The sequence below is a fragment of the Canis lupus genome, chromosome 26 (assembly GCF_011100685.1).
Source record: "Canis lupus familiaris isolate Mischka breed German Shepherd chromosome 26, alternate assembly UU_Cfam_GSD_1.0, whole genome shotgun sequence".
NCBI lineage: Eukaryota > Metazoa > Chordata > Mammalia > Carnivora > Canidae > Canis > Canis lupus.
In genome coordinates, this window is record NC_049247.1 from 125,839 (window position 1) to 134,080 (window position 8,242).

Sequence of the window (8,242 nt, forward strand, 5' to 3'; positions counted from 1 at the left end):
GTGATAACACAAAAGTTTGAACACTACGTATGTATTTGATATTAATTTCTGCTGATTTTGTGACTGTATCTGATTGTGTCCTGGTTATGATTTTTTTCTCTTTCATTTTATTTTTTTTAAGATTTTATTTATTTATTCATGAGAGACACAGAGAGAGAGAGGCAGAGACACAGGCAGAGGGAGAAGCAGGCTCCATGCAGGGAGCCGATGCAGGACTCGATCTCGGGACCCTGGGATCACACCCTGAGCCAAAGGCAGATGCTCAACCACTGAGCCACCCAGGCATCCCAGTAAGCTTCTTTCTGGTATAAATTCAGCTCTTGTTTTAAGTAATTGCCTTTTTTATTCATTTTCTTTGTTTTCCGTAAGCCTATGTGAAATGCTTCTCAATTCTGTTTTCCTCCAAGTCAAAACTGTCCTATGGTCTTAATACTTTTCTCCTTTCCTGACCTGTATCCATAAGAGCCTTCCATTCCCCTACAATCCAGACAGATCAGATCCCCTCTGGGTCTTCCTCACACTGGCACAGTGAGACTTCCCTCTGCCCTCATTTATTCCCTCATCACTGTGTTGAATCTCTTGTTTCCTAGAGGCTGCTTCTTCTTTTTTTTTTTTTCCTTTGTAGTAAATTATAATCCTATTATTTTCCTAAGTAACGAGCTATGAAGGCTGTTTATGCTACAGAATACGTTTTCTTGTCCTAATATTTGAATGGATTTTTGGCTTACTATGGAAGTCCTGGTTAGGAAATTACTTTCACTCAGAATTTTTTTTTCATTTGAAACAGGGAATAGTTTACCCAAACCCATCAGACAAATGGACAGCTTGGGTTTGTTACAAGCATGTTTTAAAGCATAGGTCAGTAATTGTACATGAAATTAACTGATCAGAGCACTGCTTTTCTTTTTTAGTTTAATTTTATTTTTAAAGATTTGTAAAGTAATCTCTACTCCCAACATGGGGCTCAGACTTACAACCCCAAGACCAAGAGTCACACACCTCACTGACTGAGCTGGCCAGGCACCCAAGAGCACAGCTGTTCAATGTTTAAAACAGAATAAGCTTCCCTGTAAAAAGCAGCCGCTTTATGACATTTTTAAGAGATACATTTATCTATTTTTTAAACTATTTATTTTTCAGGGAGTCAGGGAGGACAGAGAGAGAGAATCTAAGCAGACTCTGCACACTGAGCATGGAGACTGACGCAGAGATTGATCTCACAAGCCTGAGATCATGACCTGAGACCAAAGCAAGAGTAGGATGCTTACCCAGTGCACCACCCAGGCACCCCTGATATTTCTCTCTTTTTGAGAGAGAGTAGGGGAGGGAGAGAAGCACACTCCCCACTGAGGACAGAGTCTGACCTGGCACTCACTCCATCCCACGACCCTGAGATCATGACCTGAGCTGAAATCAAGAGTCAGACACTTAACTGACTGAGCCACATAGGCACTCCACCTTTGTGACATTTTTAACTATGGTATTTCTCTGCTTCTTTTTTACTTTCTTCAACAGAATCTCCATCAACCGCCCCATAATACTTCTCAAGGGCAGCCATGTCCTCACAGGCTTCAGAAAACTCTCCTTCTGCCATGCCCCCATTTACATACCAGTGAATAAAGCATGCTAAGCATACATTAGGTCAGACTTATGGTCCAGGTGAGTCTAGGCCTCAGCAATGGCTGAGTGATGGTGTTGCTCAGCATGCACAGAGCTCGCTGTACTTTGTCCAGGTCTCCACCAGGTACCACAGTGGGAGGCTGGTAATTAATGCCAACTGTGAAGCCAGTGGGGTGCCAGTCTACAAATTGGATGGTATGCTTGGTCTCGGTGGCAGTAGCAGCACTGACATCTTTGGGAACCACGTTGCCATTGGTACAAGCAGCAAACTGTATTTGCCATGGCGAGGATCCCGTTTCACAATCTAGTTGAGTGGCTCAAAGCATGCATTGATGATCTCTGCTATAAAAAGCTGTTCATGGGAACGCCTAGGTGGCTCAGCGGTTGAGCATCTGCCTTAGACCCAGGGCATGATCCTGGAGCCCCGGGAATGAGTCCCACATCAGGTTCTGTGAATGGAGCCTGCTTCTCTCTCTGCCTGTGTCTCTGCCTCTCTCTCTCTCTCTCTCTCTCTTTTCTCTCTTTCTCTCTCTGTCTCTCATGAATAAATAAATAAGATCTTAAAAAAAAATGCTGTTCATGGTAGGCTTTCTCAGCAGAGATGACAGGACCATATGTGCCCAGAAGAAAGTGTATGCAGGAGTAGGGCACCAGGTTGGTCTAGTATTCTGTCAGATGAACATTCGGGGCTCCATCAAAGCTGAGAGAAGCAGTGATGGAGGACAGTATTTGACCCATCCACCTATTGAGGTTAGCATAGGTGGGGCAGGCAGGCATTAGGTATCGAGGTTGCTGGGACAAATGTCATAGATGGCGTCATCTGCCATGAAGGCACAGTCCGTTCTCAGGGTGATGTGGGTAGTGAGGATGGAGTTGTAGAGCTCAGCTACAGCTGTGGAATCTTGGGAGCTGGGTACCTTGAACTTATTGCCTTAATCGACAGATTGCATCAGCAGAGAGGTGAACCTGGAACCACTTCCCCCTCTAAAACTGGAAAACCGGATGGTAATAGGGCCGAGTGGCTATTCACAGCCGCAAGTGAAGATGAAGATGCCAGAGGACTTGGATCTCAGCTGAAGGACAGTATTCCAGTTACTGAACTTTCAGCAGGTTGACCTTTTGAACAGCATGATCTTTGACAAGGTCTCCCTTGTGTGAAAAATGAACTTTTGCCCAGTCATCTTCTTGAATTATCAGAAAAAAATTTCCAGCTCAACCAAGATAAAATGAAATTTTCTACACTAAGAAACATCCAGGGTCTGTTTGTTCCACTAAAATTACAAATAGAATTCAAGGCAGTGCAGCGGGTTCGGTGTCTTCCATTTCTTCCAAGCTCAAACCTTTCACTGGATATTTTGAGGGGTAATGATGAGACTATTGGATTTGAAGATATTCTTAATGACCCGTCACAAAGTGAACTAATGGGAAAACCATGAATATAAACTCGGTTTACTGTAATCTATTGTGCTGTTAATGAAAATAGAGGGGCTGCATTTTGTTTATAGTCATCTCTTTACTATAATTTGATGTATACAACATTAAAAGTACTGACACACAAAAATAAATAGATAAAAGTACTGACACATGAGAAAGAAAAAAAAAAAGGAAAACCAGAAACCCTAAAAACCTGTGCAAAGGTCAGCCAGTTTCTGAGTTCAGTCCAAGACAAGATTAGTGATCCCCTTGCTACAGGCATAGTTATTGGTAGCATCTTCCTTGCCTGTGATGAGCTGCTCAGGGTGGAAGAGCTGGCAGTCAGTGCCAGTGTGAACTTCATCAATGACTGTAGGTCTACAAACATTGCCCTGGGCACATGCTTGCCAGCACCCATCTCACTGAAGGAGGCGTTGAAGGAGTCATCTCCCCCAGTAGTCTTGTCACTTGGCATTTGACCATTGGGCTGGATTCTCTGTTCCAGGCAATAGAGCTCCCAACAGGCATTGCCAATCTGGACACCAGCCTGGATGGAAATGCATTTGCATATGGTTGCTGCTTTGTGGCTGGTGAGCAGATGGCAGAGCAGAAGAGAGGAGGTTGTTGCTTCTTACAGCACCACTCAGGAAGTGGAAGTAAGAACTTGCTTCTCTCAGAATTTTGAAAGTGGGCAAAGATAGATAGAAATGAAGCAGTGTTAGCTTTGAGAAGTCCTGTTCTACACCTGTTACTGTTCTTTAGTATGTAACCTATTTATCATCTCTTGGAACTTCTAGATTCATCAGTTTATTTTTGATATTCAAAACTTTCATGGTGATATGTTTAGTTCCAATCTTTTGAGAAATTGCCCGTTTGGGGACACCTGGGTGACTCAGTCAGTGAAGCATCTGACTTTGGCTCAGGTCATGATCTCAGGGTCCTGATATTGAGCCCCATATCAGGCTCGCTGCTCAGTGAGAAGTCGGCTTCTCCCTCTCCCTCTACTACTTTTCCCCCCACCCCCATTTGTGCTGTCTCTCTCAAATGAATAAAACCTTAAAAAAGAAACTGCCTGTTTTGATGGGTCAGTCCTTAAGCATTTCACTATTTTAAGGAATTTCTGCTATGTTTGATTCACTCTTCAGTTTTTTCTCTCTGAAACTCTGAATAATCTGGTGTTGAACTTTGAAATTGATCATATAATTTTCTTACATTTTTTGTCTCATTGCTTATCTCTTTTGGGAGTTCTGCTTTCTGGAAGAGTTCCTCAGCTTTATCTTTAAGGCTTTTTATTTTTTTTTTAACTTTTTGTTATACTTTTAAATTTCCTAAGATCTCTTATTTTGTGGTTAGTATATGTAAAAAAAAAAGTCATACATCCTATTCATATTTTATGAATGAAATATCTCAGATGGTTTTTAGATTTATATGAAATTTTCAAAGCACAATAAAGTATCATAAAAAAAAGTATAATGAACACCCTTGTATCCATCACTATTTTGAAGCAGATATTTTACATGATATATTGTAAATATCTCAGAATCTGTCTGCAGTAAGAACTCTTTTAAAAATCATAAGTATATTATCACATTTAAAAATTAGCAGTATTTCTCAAATATCAAATGTATAGGCAGTGTTCACATTTTTCTGTTACTTCGTAAGTGTGGGTTTTTTTTTTTTTTTTAATTATTTGACCCAAATAAGTCTCATGCAGTTTTAGGTATCTTTTTTTTTTTAAGATTTTACTTTATTCATGGGAGACACAGAGAGGCAGAGACACAGGCAGAGGGAAAAGCAGGCTCCATGCAGGGAGGGCGATGCGGGACTCGATCCCGGGACTCCAGGATCATGCCCTGGGCCAAAGGCAGGCTCCAAACCGCCGAGCCACCCAGAGATCCCCTCTTTCCAGTAACTTTAAAATTGTACTCATCATCCCTGACACTCTACACCCTGCATTCAGTGTATCCAGTGGATTTCTAAAATTTCCTCAATGTAGCATGTGGTACATACACTTGCAGGTGAAGGACTTATCTTTTTTTCAGCTTGAGTTAAGAAAAACCTTCTCACTAATTTTGCTTCCTTTATATTTCCTCTGTCCTCCTCTTCTAGAATTCCTATTACATATTTATGTCCTTGATCCATCTGCGAATGGGAATGTGTGAAGTAGAATTTATGCTTTTCACAAAGTCAGTTATATTGATACCATTTAATAACTAGTACCTTCTTTCCCCCCAGCGATTCATAGTCTGCCTTTATCATATATTAAATGTCTAGCAACACATTAGTCTTTTTCTGAACTTATTTTACTTTTTATTGTTGCCCCATTATCATCTGTTTAAGTTAGTAGATATTTATAATGCATTTTTAAATATAGTAGGGCAAAGCACTATTTTAATAATTGCCTTGTTATTCATGTACCTTCATTTTCCTATAAAACGTTAAACAATTTGTCATTTCAAGAAATCCCTATTGAATATATAGATTAATGAAAATCCAATGCAATTCTAGTTAGAGAAAAATTGAAATCTTTATGATATTGAATCTTTCCATCCATGATCATGATGAATCCCTCCACTTATTCAGATAGTTTTTCCTGTTTGTCCCTAACATTGTTTCATTTTTCTAATTAGTTCTGTAACTAGAAAAGAAATAAAACTTGAGGAATTAAGGAACAAGTCCAGAGTATTATTGTTAGCTTAAAAAGCCTTAACCAGAAGGCAGAGTTAAGTTCCTTTTTGAAGAGGAAGCATAATATTCTAATTTTTTCCCTTGTGATATGGAGGAAGTGACCCTCATCACAAAAGCTTAATTGCCATAGACTCATTCAGCTTATTTTTAAATACTTATTTATTTATTCATAAGAGACACACACAGAGGGGTGGGGCAGAGACACAGGGAGAGGGAGAAGCAGGCTCCATGCAGATCCATCCTGGATCTCCAGGATCATGCCCTGGACTGAAGGTGGTGCTAAACCACTGAGCCACCGGGGCTGACCCCATACAGCTTATTTGATAAATATTTGTTGAGTCCTGCCATGTGCTGGGGAATGTCCTAGGTACAGCAATGAACAAATCCAACAGAATCTATTTCTATATAGTTTACACTGAAGTTACAGACTTATATACACTTCTGGTTCAAGGACATAGAATCTACCTATCAAAGATATTTGTCTCAATTAAATGCCAATTCTGTGATTTTTGTCCATTAAAACTGAACTCTAGTATTAAGATAGAGGGCTCACATTCAAAGGTTATGATCTAATCTTCAAAAAGTAACACCTGTAAAAAAAAAAAACCTGTAAAAAAAATTCAGCATAAAAAATCACCTAGCTTAGGAAAGTATTGTACCATCTTATTAAGACCTCACTCTCAAAGTTTGGGTCATGGATCATGCTTCTTTGTTGATCTCACTCAATACCAAATATGGGCTCTGGGAAGAGAGATTGAGTTGGAGGTAATCAAATGAACATTTGTTTCAAAGTCACATTCTCTCCTTAACACCTTAACACCTCCAATAAAATTCCTGAGTAGCAGCTAAATCAACAGTGCTGTTAATCATGTATGAGGTTATTCTGAGAAACATCAAGTTATATATAGGAAAGTAAGCATATGTAAAATAATTGTGTTTCATGGGAAAATTGTTTTTCCATTCCAAAAGTTAACTAAAAAGGTAGCAAAGTATGCACAAAGTTTAAACAACCTGCCTCTTTGAACTGATTCTTTAGCTTTAATCTTTTTTCTTTTAATAATGCATGCTCCTTTCACACAGTCTGAACAGTAGTCTGCAGGAGAAGCTACTATAAATAACCAAGATGACAGTTCTAGAAGAGGGCCAAGGATGACTATATTGCATGTGACTACAAATCCCAGTAAAGATTTTAAGCTGGCCAAACCTTGCTGGGAGTAGTGGGGAGGGTCTATGATTTTTCTTTTTACCTTGCCAACAATAGGGCCCTGTTTCCACCTTTCATCTTTTACCTGAACATGCCTCTTTGGCTACAGGGAGGACACCCAGTGAAATACATTCATGCCCTGAGTGGATCAGAGAAACAGGAAAAAGAAATATCCTGAAGTTTCTACCCTACTATGCAGGCAGATATTACTTTCAGACTTTCAAGATGGCAGCCATTGACCTATGTCTCATATGGGCTCTGCTAACACAAGACCCTCCCTGTTCCTACATGATAAATACTAAGGAAGAGAGGATGGTGGCTGGATTTCCAGCAATCCGGTTATAGGGACCAGTGACCTTTACAGATGTGGCTGTGGAGTTCACCCAGGAGGAGTGGATGATGCTTGATTCTAGTCAGAGAAGAATTTACAGAGATGTGGTGTTGGAAAACTATATAAATCTCACCTCCGTGGAACACCAGTTATGGAAGACTATTGTGATCTCCCTATTGGGTCAAAAAGAGGTAAGAACTATGAAAAGGAGAGTTCTCCAAGGCACCTATCCAGACTGGGAGATTCAACTTAAAACGAAAGAATAGACTTCTTTTTTATTATTATTACTTATTCATGAGAAACAGAGAGAGAGAGAGGCAGAGACACAGGCAGAAGGAGAAGTAGGCTCCATGGAGGGAACCCGATGCAGGACTTGATTCCAGGACCCCAGGATCATGCCCTGAGCCAAAGGCAGGCGCTAAACCACTAAACCACCCAGGGATCCCAAAGAATCGACTTCTAAGCAGAATATTTTAGGGAAAAATTATACAATGGAGTGAAAATGATAAGATTCATAATGCATGATTGGTCCTCCACATTAAGTAAAGATCAGGAAGAGCAAAAGATCCTAGAGAGAAACTTGAAGCAAATGGCCCAAAAGAAAACAGCATCTCAGGAAAGATTCTATGACCATCATCAATTACAGGAAAATTCTTTTTTTTTTTAAGAGTTCTTTAGCATTTTATTTTTATTTTTAGAGTTCCTTACCATTTTTTAAATTTTTTTATAATAAATTTATTTTCTATTGGTGTTCAATTTACCAACATACAGAATAACACCCAGTGCTCATCCTGTCAAGTGCCCCCCTCAGTGCCCATCACCCATTCACCCCCACCCCCCGACCTCCTCCCCTTCCACCACCCCTAGTTTGTTTCCCAAGGTTAGGAGTCTTTATGTTCTGTCTCCCTTTCTGATATTTCCCACACATTTCTTCTCCCTTCCCTTATATTCCCTTTCACTATTATTTATATTCCCCAAATGAATGA

General features: G+C 40.0%; 1 pseudogene; it reads left to right on the plus strand.

Annotated features, from left to right (window-relative positions):
• Positions 1–1,650: 1,650 nt before the first annotated feature.
• LOC106557808 lies at positions 1,651–3,226 on the plus strand (annotated as a pseudogene).
• Positions 3,227–8,242: the final 5,016 nt, after the last annotated feature.